This window comes from Gorilla gorilla, chromosome 13 (genome assembly GCF_029281585.2).
Source record: "Gorilla gorilla gorilla isolate KB3781 chromosome 13, NHGRI_mGorGor1-v2.1_pri, whole genome shotgun sequence".
Taxonomy (NCBI): Eukaryota; Metazoa; Chordata; class Mammalia; order Primates; family Hominidae; genus Gorilla; species Gorilla gorilla.
Genome location: NC_073237.2, coordinates 83919811 through 83934040, shown reverse-complemented (window position 1 = coordinate 83934040; position 14230 = coordinate 83919811).

The window sequence follows — 14230 nt, the reverse complement described above, 5'->3', positions numbered from 1 at the left end:
ACCTATAGTTTTTTAAGTGGTAAAATATACCTCACATAGCAAGTACCATTTTAACCAACTTTGAGTTCAGTGGCATTAAGTACCTTCACATTGTGTAACCATTACTACTGTTTATTCCCAGAGCTTGTTTATCTTCCTAAACTGAAACTCTATATCCATTGAATAATAGTTCCCCATTCCCCCTCTCCTAGCTCAGGTATCTACCATTATATTTCCTGTCTGCAGGAATTTGTTTACTATTTTGGAGATTATTCCTCTTTTTTTTTTTTTTTTTTTTGTGAGACGGAGTCTGGCTCTGTTGCTCAGGCTGGAGTGCAGTGGCGCGATCGCAGCTCACTGCAACGTCTGCCTCCTGGGTTCAAGTGATTCCTCTGCCTCAGCCTCCAGAGGAGCTGGGACTACAGGCGCGCGCCACCACGCCTGGCTAATTTTTGTATTTTTAGTAGAGATGGGGTTTCACCATATTGACCAGACTGGTCTTGAACTCCTGACCTCGTGATTCGCCTGCCTTGGCCTCCCAGAGTGCTGGAATTACAGGTGTGAGCCACCGTGCCCAACCGATTATTCCTCTTTTTATGCATTGCTTCTCTGGAGAACCAGTCACAACATGTAGAATACAATCTTACTGTGATATCTGTCCTAGTCTCTTTTCTGTTGTTAATAACAGAATACCTGGAACTGTGTAATTTATGAGAAACAACATTTATTTCTTACAGTTTTCGAGGCTGGGAAGTCTGAGGTCCAGGAAGTGTATCTTGTGAGGGCCTTCTTGCTTGTGGGGATTCTTTGCAGAGGCCCAAGGTGGTGTAGGGCATCACAGGGTGAGAGGGCTGAGTGTCCTAGCTCAGGTCCCTTCCTCTTCTTTTAAAGCCATCAGTCCTGCCTGGGCGCAGTGGCCCACACCTGTAATCCCAGCACTTTGGGAGGCCAAGGCAGTCAGATCACTTGAGGTCAGGAGTTCGAGACCAGCTTGGCCAACAGGGTGAAATCCTGTCTCTACTAAAATACAAAAATTAGCCAGGCGTGGTGGTGCACACCTGTAATCCCAGGTACTTGGGAGGCTGAGGCGGGAGAATCACTTGAACCTGGGAGGTGGAGGTTGCAATGAGCCGAGCCGAGATCATGCCACTGCACTCCAACCTGGGTGACAAAGCGAGACTCCATCTCAAAAAAAAAAAAAAAAAAAAGCCATCAGTCCCATTCCCAAGATAACCTGTTGGTCTATGAACCCATTATTCCATGAATAGATTAATGTATTCATTAGGGAAGAGCTCATATGTCCTAATCACCTCTTAAAGGCCCCACATTTTAATGCTGCCACATTGGAGATAAGTTCCAACAAGAGTTTTGGAGGGGGCAAACACGGAAACCACAGCAGTATTTAAATTTATTATTTTATGAAATAAAAACAATATTTCTGTGGTGTTAGGTAACTGGAGTACCTACGTCTGCCTTGGTTCTAACTTTGCAGATTTCAGGATCACAAGAAGTTCATTGGAACAGCTGAATGTTTCTACCGGGGGCTTAGAGCTCACTTGGTCCTTCATGAGTTCCTCACTGGGGAGTGTGAGAGAAACTGCTCAGATGGCCTCCCCTTCCCCAAATTTGAAAGAGAAAGAGAGAGAGAGTTGTGAGTGAGTGGCTTTGCTCTCCAGCACTTGCTTAGTGAAGAGCCTCAGGATCAGGACTGTGGCCTCCCAGTTCTGAGGAACCCCATTCGCCACCAGGAGGGGTGGCATGTTCACCCTGTTATTCAGGAAGGAATTGGAAAACAAACAATCGAGGGTGTGAGGTCAAGAGCTAGAAAACCGCAAGCCTCTGGCACCTGAGCCAGGGCAGATGCTGGGAGCACCTGCAGGATACTCCCATATTTTGCCACCTTGGTACTTATCAGCCTCTGAGAACTGAAGCCGGACCCTTTCTTTGCTTGAGCAGAAGAGCAGACCAAACAGCTCATTGACTCAAGGAGCATCATGGCAACTGGGCTGTACCCGGAGGGGAAGAATCCAGGGTGTGATCCACAACCAAGACCTGAAGAAGTGGGGCCTGTACTTGACCTACCCAGGGTGAGTCATGAGCCAAGTGCTGGGGCTGTAGCCATGGGTGGTCCTTCCAACCATTTCCAGCTTCCTCCTGCAGAGGGACTGGTGTTTTTCTTCATTTTCCATAACCTCCTTGGGAGCACAGGCTTTGGTTTCTGCCTTCCCTGGATCAGGCCTCTCACAATACAGTTGCTCTAACAAAAAATATTAGCAACAACACAGTACCACAGAAGCCAGCTCCTTGCTAACAGTGATTGCTGATGATATTGTCTTCTAGAGACCATTCTAATGACTAGACAACCTTGGTGCAGGAGGAGCTGTTGTCGGTCATGAGGAGCATTTCCTTGTCTATGTAGAGGAACTGAAACCGATGTGGCCAGCAAAATTTACCCAAAGCAATCACTGGGATACTCATCACACCCTCATGGCCCATTGTATCACTTTTGTTCCCCATATATGTGGTCCCATTTCCTCAGGACCAGTACTCCCTTATGTGGGGAGTAGGACTGATGCGTTGAGTTACTTATAGTGACTCATTAGTTGGGGGATTTGCTAGTATTTTCATCAAACTTGAATCTAGTGAAACATTTGATTGAACTGGCTCCCAAATTGAAAATAAACCAACACCACTCAGGAAACCTATTTACAGCAAGAAGTCAGGAGTGGGAATGCATCTCGCACTGTCACCTTGATTAACAATAGCTCTGACCTGTGGGAGGACGGTCCTCTCTCCTGTAACAAACATAGGGTAGTGATGGGCCAGGTCCTGCTGCTCCTACATACTCATCACTTAGATAAGCACATGCAGGTGAGTGCAAGCCTTCCAGCCTCCACCAGCATCCTCCAGTTCTCCCCTGACCGCTCTCATTCATATTCCGCACTGATTCAGAGGTCCAGTCCTGAGCGGCAAAAAAACATTCGTGAGCCTTTCTAGAAATCAATCAATAATTCATGGATTATAGTGAATTCTTCCCTACTAAACACATCTCCAGAAATTCAGGCATAGTAACTCCCTTCCTGAATGTCTTTCCAAGGCCCTAAGTGACATTGATGTTCCATAGACAATGTCTTACACGGCAAAGTGCTTCTGGGGGTGGGAGCCCGCTGACCTTCCCTGGAATCCTGACTGCAGGTTCTGTTTAGAACATGGGGTCTCATTTTGAGAAGCTCTTGGTATTTATCATTCACAGGAAGTTCACAGGTTCCAGAAAACACTGGACAGCATTCAGGGGAAAGAAAAGGGGCAGAGATGGAGACACCTGGTCAGTTTGGCCAGAGCATCCTGGGGGAAATGCACTGAGGGACAGAGGGGCAAGTGCACATGGGTGGTGGGGAGAGGAGCAACGCAGATAGCAAAGACACTGTCCAGACAACCTCCCAACTCAGGAGAAGGGCCTGAATCCAAGAGGAGAAGAGGAGGGATGAGGCTGGGTGCTGGGGCATGCCCCAAAGTCTTTGAAGTCTATGAAAATCAGACACCTGTAGACTTGATTTTGGTGTCCTGATAGAAAAACAAAAACAATGCTAGCCATAATTTTTAAAGACTTTCATATTTTGGGAAATAAGCTTCTCATTTGAGGCTAGATTTAGTTCTTTCCCTCTGAAACATGTTCAATTCATGATTTCTACTTAATTCAGATTTTCTAGTTTTGTAACAACTTAAGCTGGTTGATCTAGCTTTGCAGGCAGGCAGGCAGGCAAGAAGGAAGGAAGAAAGGAGGGAAAAGAAGGAAGGAAGGAAGGAAGGAAAGAAACAGTAAAAGAAAAAAAAGGAAAGAAGGAAGAAAGAAGACTACAAAAGTCTCAACATGAAGTGTTTCTGCAAGTAAACAAGGAATTCCTGCTTTTGTACCAAGGACTCCATAGTTGTCTGGACTCCTTAGGGGCCACAAGGCCACTGGCCCTGATGTTTCAGTGAACTGTGAAACAAAGCACTGACCCGCTGCTGTTCCACCATGATGCCTCCAATCTCTGGGCCTCGAGGGAAGATAGTATTCGTTCATTTTGAAAATACTTATTTAGGATGTACCACTTGTCTGGTGAGTGGTGAGCATGATGGCTGACAGGCAGACACAGGCAATAATCAAGTACACAAGTAAAGAGTAATTAAGTCCACTTATTTTGGAATTAAATAATTTGGAGTTCAAGTCATAGTTCAGTTTTTGACAACCATGTCACTTTGGGTGAGACACTTAAATGTATAGAGAGCCTGCACTTCCTCACTTGTAAAGGGGAATTTAAAATGTGGGTATTGAGAAGATTGAAGCAGATAGGTTAGGTAGTGCTTAGAAAGCAGTTCCAAGCACACAGCTACTATTCTTCTTACAAATGTTTTGGAAGGTTAGAGTGCCCCTGAATCATTGAAACACTCTTATGAGAGCCATATCTTAACACATATTACTGAAGATTTTAGATAGAATTGTCGAAAAACACAGAAAAGTAATGAAGAATGTGACAAGCCCTTGAGACCTGGGGAAGGCCAGTCAACTGAAGTCTTAGGACAGAGCAGAGAGAGATGGATTAGGGATATAGGGCCATAAGCATGACCTGGAGCTATGTCAACCCACTATCTCTGGTGAGCTCTTTTCCATGGTTTGATGTAGGGTGAAGGAGCTCCTGGGCCCTTGGGGTTTCTCAGCCAAAACAGCTCCCATCATCATTGCTTTCTCCCCTGTTGTTTCTTGGTTGTTGAGCCCAAAAGTGTGTGATGCCTCGAAAGAGGTTAAAGGTGGGCATCATCTCTCCCTAAAATGCAAGCTTAACCGGCAGTGGCCCATCTGTAAGGCTTGTGTTTTTCTCCTTCTTCTCTTGCATATTCTCAGAAACATAATAAGCACATCAAAAAATGACTTTTCTTGATTTCTAGCCAGAAAAATCATGACTTCCTTGACTTTTAGTGGACTGACCATTGTGTTGTCCTGGAAAGCCAGATGTGGAGCAGACAGGAATGAACATTTGCCTTCAAACTTCAGTGTCCTGGCCTGTTCATAATTTGATGAAAAAGGCATTGATTTGTTTAAAAAATGTAGAATATGTGAATGTTTAATTACCAGATAGAGCAAGTAACCCACCATCTCTCTGGCTTATAAACAATAATGGCCCACATCCCCTCCATCTTGTTCCTAGAGCACTAAGCCTGTCATTGAGGTGGCTTGGTTTGGAAATTTCCCTTTGAAATTTCTAATGAATAACTTGCTGGTGGCTGTTTTCAAGGATTCTCAGAGGACCTTAGCCTTTTATCATTCCAGCAGTTTCATCTGTTATTTTTCAATAATTTTTTAGGTGAAAAATAAAACAAGTAATCATTATGAAAAACATAGATAATACAGATAAGCAAGACAAATGGGGGGAAAATACCCAAAGACTCACCTAAAATCCCACTGTCCTTGTTGGCCTCCTGAAACCAGTGGTCAACTGGGAACACATTGCTGACTTACGTGCCAAGCACCACATTCGCCTTGTCGTGTATTATGGCATTTGATTATCAGAATAACCCTCATCCCCATTTTACAGATGAGTACAGTGAGGTTAGAGAGGTTACGGAGCTTGCCCAAGGGCACAGGGCTAGTCAGTGAGGAAGCCAGGATTTGGTCTCAGGAGGTGGAACTCCAACAAATGGGGATGCAGTGCTGCAGGGGTGTATGGGACCCTGGTACTGAGGGCTGACAGTCATTAGGAGAATTGCAGGAGGACCACAGGGGACAGTTTACGCTAAACCTGACCTTCTCCACAGTTCACAGGAGCAGCAGCCAAGACATCACACCCTCCCAAGAGTCCCAGCCGAGAGGTCATTTCCCAGCATACAGTTCCCAACTCTCACCTCCTGCTTCCATTCAAAACTTCCTCAAAAGCACTTCCTGTTTTCTGTGACTCTCCACTGAGTTTTGGAGAAATCTTATCTTGTCCCTGGGGTTGTGACGCAGGTCACAGAGCAGGTGGAGGGTGGGATGGAGGGGAGAATACTCACAGTCTGACCTCAGTCTCATGCCTGCAGACCTGTGGTGTATATAACACAAGGGGGGTGATACTTTATTGTGCAAATATGATTTTTTTTTCCTTTTTTGTGTTCCCTTTTCAAGGACATCACCCCTACACAGACAGGGATATTGTTTTCTCACAGATAATCAGAATTTTAACAATAGGAATGTAAAGAGAAAAAAGAATCAGTGTTCAGAATTAGACTTTCCCGATAGATTTCTGAGTTCACAATGATCCAAAAGCCAAGGCTGAAGAGAAAGGAAAAGATTTTCTAAATTCCTGGAGCCAGTCTGAAAACCTCTCTTATGAACCTAGAGGTCAGTGTCATCAAGGAATTAATTGTCCATAGCTTGGTGGAGTTGGAGAAAGAGGAGAGAAGAGTCACCTCCCAAACTTGGGGAGCAACAGGGGTTTTCTGCAAGAGGCTGAGGGCTGTAGCCTCCTTGCAGTCATACCTGGGATGGCTGAGCTTAGAGAATGTGGGCTCTGGAATATTCCCACACTCAGGCTTGCATGGAGGGTGAGAAGGCAGGTCAGACAGGTTGGGATGACCAAAGGCAGCAAACACAGACTGCTCAGAAGACCCCAGGACACTTGCACAACCATAGGAGGAGGGGTGGCTCCCTGAACAATGAAAGAGACTAGATTTAGGGAAGTGCGATCCAAGCCAAATTTATTTCAAGAAGATTAAAGGAATATGATAGTTCTGGACAGCATACTGGAGTAATGAAGCCCAATAGCAGGGTTACTGCATGGGTGAAACAGAAAGGGGCTAATTAGTTCCCAGAAAATGGGAGGAAATGGTCAAGTGTTGATGAAGCCTGAAGTTTACAACCTCTCCTTAGGCCTATACTATAATTCCCATGGCCACATTCTCATGTTCAGTTTTATTCAGGCACTAACAAGGACAAAGGTTGACAAACATAGAAAAGGAATGCTAGAATCTCTTTAATGGTGTGGACATTCTCTTCATCAGCCTCATGAACTCAGATTTGGGATGATGCTTCCTGGCTGGTGCTGTTCTTCCCCACACCTTGTCTTCCTCCTAGCTGACTTCTCTGCATCATTTGCATGGCAGAGTGTTCAGGGAACTTGAGGGATCTACACACTCTATGTACAAACCTCATCCAGGCTGTGCCAAATAGTATTTTAGAATGGTCAAGGTTTAGTGCCCAGGATCACCCATCCAGAGGCTTTGCAAGGGTTGGACAGACATGGCCCTGAGAGAGCCCATGGCTTGATGAGCTGAGTGCAGGCTGAAGTTCAGGCCCCACAGGCCCTCCCTCTAGCAACTCTGAGCAATCTACATAGTCTGCATGAGCAGACAGATAATCTGCTGCTGCCTACAGGACAAACAGAGCTCACCCCTGCTCACTAAGGCTCACCTCCTAGGATGCCTCCTAGGCAGGCAGAAGTTAAGGCTGGCTTGCCACACCCACATTCTAGGACCAGGGACCTGCACCTGCCCTTGCTACGCTGACCAGTCTCCCAGGCTGTCACCACTGCCCTTGGAAGAGCTCATACTGCTGATATTCCAACCTCCTTTCTTGCTCTTGCCAAGAGGTGGCAAGAGGGTTTCCTTATTCACCTGCGCACTGAAAACCAAAATTTTTTTTATTATAGTAAAATAGACGCAACATAAACTTGACCATTTTCACTATTTTTGAGAGCGGCATGAAATTCATCACATTGTCGTGCCACCATCACCGCCATCCATCTCCAGAACTTTCTCTTCATCCCAAACTGAAACTCCTAACCCATTCAACAGTAAATCTTCATATCCTTTTCTCCTAGCCCCTTAATTTAAAATGGATAAGGATAGTATTTTTGAAATAATAATGTTTATTTCCTGTTGACTTTCTTATTGACAATCTGCCCTTGATACAGGCAGAGGTATCCATTGTCTTGGGAATAGTTAAGATCGTGAAAGGGGAAATGGAATGAAAAAGAGCCAAATGTTTGGGGTTTAGCTTCTATTAATAAAACAAAATTTTTGAGACCCTGGCTTTCAGCAAAAAGCCAGTCTTTATAAACAGAGGCAAATGTCCTTCCAAATTCCAACAGGCTCCTGGGAAGCTGGGTGGGCACTCAGGATGGCCTCGCTCCAGGTCACCTTGCCTTGCGCCACTGTCATAAGGAGTGAAAACAATCCTTAAGCAGCATCATAGCTGTGCTAACAAATAGTGGGGCGGGTATCGTGGAGGAGGATTCAAGGCGTCTTTATAGCCTGGAAGACAGAACAAGGGATGAGAAGTACAGGTGGTAAGTGTCAGCTCACGTAGGAATTAAAATCTGCTTTTCCAATCCTCCATCTCTGGGACCATTTGAGCGGAGACCGACTGACCCTCATATTTCATGGCGGGTGATGCTCTGGCTGAACTTCGAGACATCCCATTTCCTCCTGACTGTTGGATCCTATGCCCCTATGTTAAGAGCAACCAGAAATACTGTGCTTCCTAAAGTGTGGCCCTCCCGCAGGGGCCTTGGGTAAGTTTTAGTGTTCAGGGGATGGAATAAACGTGGTCATGAAATATGTCATGAGACGGGGCCTGAGGTCTTTTCCTGAACTTCTATGCATAGCAAAGAGCAAAGGCTCCTGAGCAAACAAAACACAGCAGTAAACCTTTAGAGTCATGTGGCCCATGGTGAACTTTTCACAATTCCAGGGAAATGGAGAAAAATGAAGAGCACTGGGTAATTTTTTCCCCTAAGATTAAATTATTCCATTGAAAGGAATGTTAATTATTCTAAGACTGTAACCTTCCCACTTTCTCTCTCTCTTTTGTTTCCTTCCTTCCTTGGCTTCCTTTCTGCTTTTTTTTTTTTTTTTTTTTTTTTGCTCTGTCTTGCTCTGTTGCCCAGGCTGGAGTGCAGTGGCACTATCTCGGCTCACTCCAGCCTCTGCCTCCTGGGTTCAAGTGATTCTCGTGCCTCAGCCTCCCCGGTAGCTGGGATTACAGGAGCGTGCCACCATGCCTGGCTAATATTTGTATTTTTAGTAGAGACAAGGTTTCGCCATGTTGGCCAGGCTGGTCTTGAACTCCTGGCCTCAAGTGATCTACCCGCCTCGACCTCCCAAAGTAACGGGATTACAGGCGTGAGCCACCGTGCTCCGCCCTTCCTTGCTTCTTTAATTTTTTTCATTTGGAATTTTTTTCTCTATTTATTAATTTCTTTCTTTCCTTCTCTTTCTTTTGGGGCACTATGATTGGTGACAGCATTGGATAGTTATTGTGGTTTCTATGTTCTTCACAAAACAAAGTGTCAGAGTGTCAGTCCTCCATGTTCTTTATAAAAGTTTGCTATTTCATAACATTCCCAAAGTGTGGGAACCACTGGCAATAGCAAGGCTTCTCAAGGTTTAAGAGTCAGTTAAAAAAAAAAAAAGAAAAAGGCAGCCAGGCACGGTGGCTCATGCCTGTAATCCCAGCACTTTGGGAGGCCAAAGTGGGTGGATCATGAGGTCAAGAGATCGAGACCATCCTGGCCAACATGGTAAAACCCTGTCTCTACTAAAAATACAAAAATTAGCTGGGTGTGGTGGTGCGTGCCTGTAGTCCCTGCTACTCAGGAGCCTGAGGCAGGAGAATCACTTGAACCTGGGAGGCAGAGGTTGCAGTAAGCCGAGATCGCACCACTGCACACCAGCCTAGTGACAGAGCAAGACTCCATTTCAAAAAAAAAAAAAAGCTACTCTTTATTGAAAATAGCTTTAAGGGGCAGAGAGAAGTTATAAGATTCCTTTTTATTTCTCATTTTCAAATAAAAAATGAAAATAGTAATTCCGAAATGACAAGAGAGAATCTATTCAAGCCTTTAGTGTACTTTTGCCTGGCTTATGGAGGGATAAGATAAAAATGTCACTGGGTGAAAACAATGAGATAAATTCACAGCTGGGAACATTGCACGATATCACCAGTGTTGCATGTTTGCTCAGTAGCTGGCTGTTCTCCATGTCAGCAGGATGTATGTGGCTTGTTTTGACTCCAGGTCCTCCAGGAGTATGTGTCCAACCACCAAGGTGGGCAGCAGAGTTTGGAGGCTGAATCCTTTGGTACCTGGAGCGGGATAGCAATGGAACCACACAGAGAATGGCCCAGAGCACTGGGAAGGGTGCCTTCCCAGCAAAAGGCACCTGCACAGAAATTCAGCCCATAAAGCCAGGCAGAGAAGGACATGAATGACAATTGGATAATGAGTGTTGGCATTAAAAAGCATTTAAAATAAGTCACTAGACAATTAAACTTGCAATGTCAGAAAATCTTACAGCTTATGTATAATCAAATGAAACTAAACTTGATAGAGTGTTCACCAGATTTGACAGTGATCTTTAAAATTTATGACATTGCCTGTAATGGGTTTTGAAGCTCAAAGTTTTCTAAACTGGTAATAAATGTAATTATTGAGTAATTAATCTCTCGTGATGGTGGAAAGAATGAATTTTTTCCCTTCTTGCTAAAAGAGTAAGATTACAAAAGCTGTTATATGTAGCAAAAAATTTGGTAAAAATTATTATAAAGTGTGTTAGCCATTGATTAATAAAATGATGTTTTTCTGGAAGAAAAAACCAGATAGAGTGCAACATAAATGCAAAGTTTTGCTCAGCAATTCATGTTTTCTCTTTTTGGATTTTAATTGTTATGTACCGACAGCCCAAAAAACCACATATATCATGTCCAGTCCGAAATACAGAAAAAAATTTGCATAAAGATGTTTAGCCCAGCTTTGTTTTCAACAGGGAATAACGCCTGAGTGTTTCACAGTAGGGAATTGGGATATGACAACATTATTATAGCATTTTGCAGCCATTAAAAGGAATGTTTCTGAAAAGCTTCTAATAACATTGTAAAAAAGCTGTGTCATAATCTTCCGTTTAAAAAAAGTAGGGTATAAAATTGAACACTTCATATGATTTCAGCTACATTAAAACATGTCTAGAAAATACAACCAAAGGGATTAAAAACTTTCATTGCCTCAAATTACCGCAAAGGGAAGGGGCAGCCCATGGCCAGGAAGGGCCAGCCTCAGAAGGACTGGAGTTGCTGACTTGTGCCTATGGCGGCAGCAGCTGCTGGTTTCTCCTTCCATGTTAATCTGGGTCACAGGATCTCGTGATTTACAGAAGCAGCTCTGGCTCATTCTTGGGTGACTGGCCTGCCTTCTTGGAAGACAGGATGATGCTCATCAACGCTGGCTGTGACGCAACCTGAGGGCTCTGCAAACCTCCCGTGCGGTCACACACTGGGGCAGGAGCCCCAGCATCTGAGTGTCCGCTTTGAGGATGGAGCGAGTGGGATGGGTGAGGCAGAGAGGAAGAAAGTTCTCCGGATGTCCTGGTTAGTCACCCTGATTGTGGGAAATGCACACTCATGGCTGAATCAGCAAGAATCAAGTCTCTTGGTCAGGAAAAAAAGCCATTATGGCCTAAGAATCTCTCATGACACACACACACACGACACACCACACACACACCACACACCCCACACACACACCACACACACACCACACACCAAACACACACACACCACACACACCACACACACACCACACACCAAACACATACACATCACAAACACCACACCAAAAACACACACACCGCACATACACACATCACACACACCACACACACCAGATACACACATGCACACACACCACACACACCAAACACAACACACACAACATATACACATACGCCACACATATGCACACACCGCACACACACACCACACACGCACACACCACACACACCATACCACATGCACACCACACACACACACCCTACACACCTCACGCACACACCACACACACATCACACATACACACTCCACACACACCCCCACACACACCACATACATGCACACACACCACACACACAAAGCACACACACACATGCACACACATCACACATACATGCACATACCAAAGACACAGACTTACCCCCATATATACATGTGTATACACGTACACATGCACAATACACATATACACATGTGCATATGCACACTAACTCTGCTACACATATGCACATGACACACGCACATACATTAATGTACATGTACACAAATGCACACATTTATGCACAAAATACAGATGCATACACCTGCATATCCATGTACTCTCATGACACACACATGCACACACACATATATACTGCAGTATAATATACTTAGTAGAATAGGATGAGGGGCCCTCAGTTGGGGTCAGATAGCCTGATGCTTAGTCTGAATTGTTAATAATTGAACTGTGTAATTTTGCCTGAATCTTTTCATCTCTGCTTCCAGCCACCAGAGTGCGGTTGACTCAAACCATCTGGAAGTTCTCTTTAGTTGTAAAATTCTGTGATTTCAATGGAAAAGATGGTATCATTCATCCAGAGCTCACCTGAGCTCCTTCTCTCTACCCTGAGGAGAATCCTGGGGGCTGGAGTCACAGCATAGGGTGCTTGTGAGGCCGTCCTCACCCAGCACCAGCCCCAAGAGTGTTGCCACCAGGGATAGCCCAGTGTCCCCGAGGACCTCTGCTGTGGGCATTCCTGTGGCTTCTTCCCCCTCACACCCACACACTTCTTCCCTCCTTTCTGATAAAGAATCAAGAATTTGCCGTGGGAGCAAATAGGCAGGAACCAGCAAGCTTCTGAGGCCCAGCGCTTCCGGGAAGAGATCAGCAGCTGTCTGTCCTGAAGGTATTTCCAGGGTTCCTTTCTGCTCAGCGGAGGTGGAAGGGAGCTCACTGCTCCTTAACTCTCCCTGTCAGAGGTGCCTCCCTGGTCCACCCTCTCTGGCCATGGCATTCATTTAGGGCAGACAAGCGGTTCCTGTCCTGAGTCAACATCTGGAAGCCACCAGGCCCTGGGCTGGGAGGATTTGGAGCCTGTCATCAGCATGTGACTTTTGGTTGTGATGCTACAGTCTGACCTCACCCTCAGGTTGCCACCCAAAGCCCAGCTATGCTCCAGATCGCTGAAGATTGCCCTTGAGAGCAAATTCCTCAGGCAGCTGTGGAGCTGAGCCCTGAGGACTCAGTGAACCAGGGCTGGGCCCTCACCCTCACACTATTCCTCATAAACAGTTCAGTTTAAGTTCTCAGGAATGCATAGTCCTGCAAAGACTGTGGCGCTGGGTCTCAAATACGAATTCAAACTAAAAACAAAACCCTCTGCCAATCAAAAGAGGAAAGAAGCCAAACAGAACTCTCACTTCTTCCCCCTCTGAGGACCACTTTAAAGTTTTTTTTTTTTTGAAATAACAAATATTAAATTCTTTAAAAAGCAATCAATCCCTTTTCCTGTTCCCCTTTTCTGGGGGGCTCCGCTTGGCTGAGCTGCTCTAAATACAATAGGTAGTCTTGTACATTACTCTGCCAGCTTTATTGTTACCTGGACATTTTTAGGTTTCAGCTTTATCTTTTTAGTTTTTTTTTTTTTTAAAGAAAACTGTGGTAATATAGATAAACACAAAATTTACTACTTTACCCAACTTGAACTGCACAGATCAGCGGCATTCAATACATTCACATTGTTGTGCCATCATCACCACCATGCCCTCCAGAAACTTTCTTCATCTTGCAAAACTGAAATCATCTTTTAATTCATTCATTCATTTATTTTGAGATGGAGTCTCGCTCAGTCGCCCAGGCTGGAGTGCAATGGAGCAATCTCATTTCACTGCAACCTCTGCCTCCCGGGTTCAAGCAATTCTCCTGCCTCAGTCTCCTGAGTAGCTGGGATTACAGGCGCCCCCTCACCACGCCCAGCTAATTTTTTTGTATTTTTAGTAGAGACAAGGTTTCACCATGTTGGCCAGGCTGGTCTCGAACTCCTGACCTCAGTGAGCTGCCTATCTTGGCTTCCCAAAGTGCTGGGATTACAGGTATGACCCGCCACGCCCGCCTCCGTCTTTTTATTCTTTTTTTTTTAGACGTAATTTTTGCGCTTGTTGCCCAGGCTGCAGTGCAGTGGTGCGATCTCAGCTCACTGCAACCTCTGCCTCCTGGGTTCAAGTGATTCTCCTGCCTCAGCCTCCTAAGTAGCTGGAATTTCAGGCACACACCACCATGCCTGGCTAATTTTTTTGTATTTTTAGTACAGACAGGGTTTCACCATTTTGCCCAGGCTGGTCTCGAACTCCTGACCTCAGGTGATCTGCCCACCTCCGCCTCCCAAAGTGCTGGGATTACAGGCATGAACCACTGCGCCTGGCCCATCTTTTTAC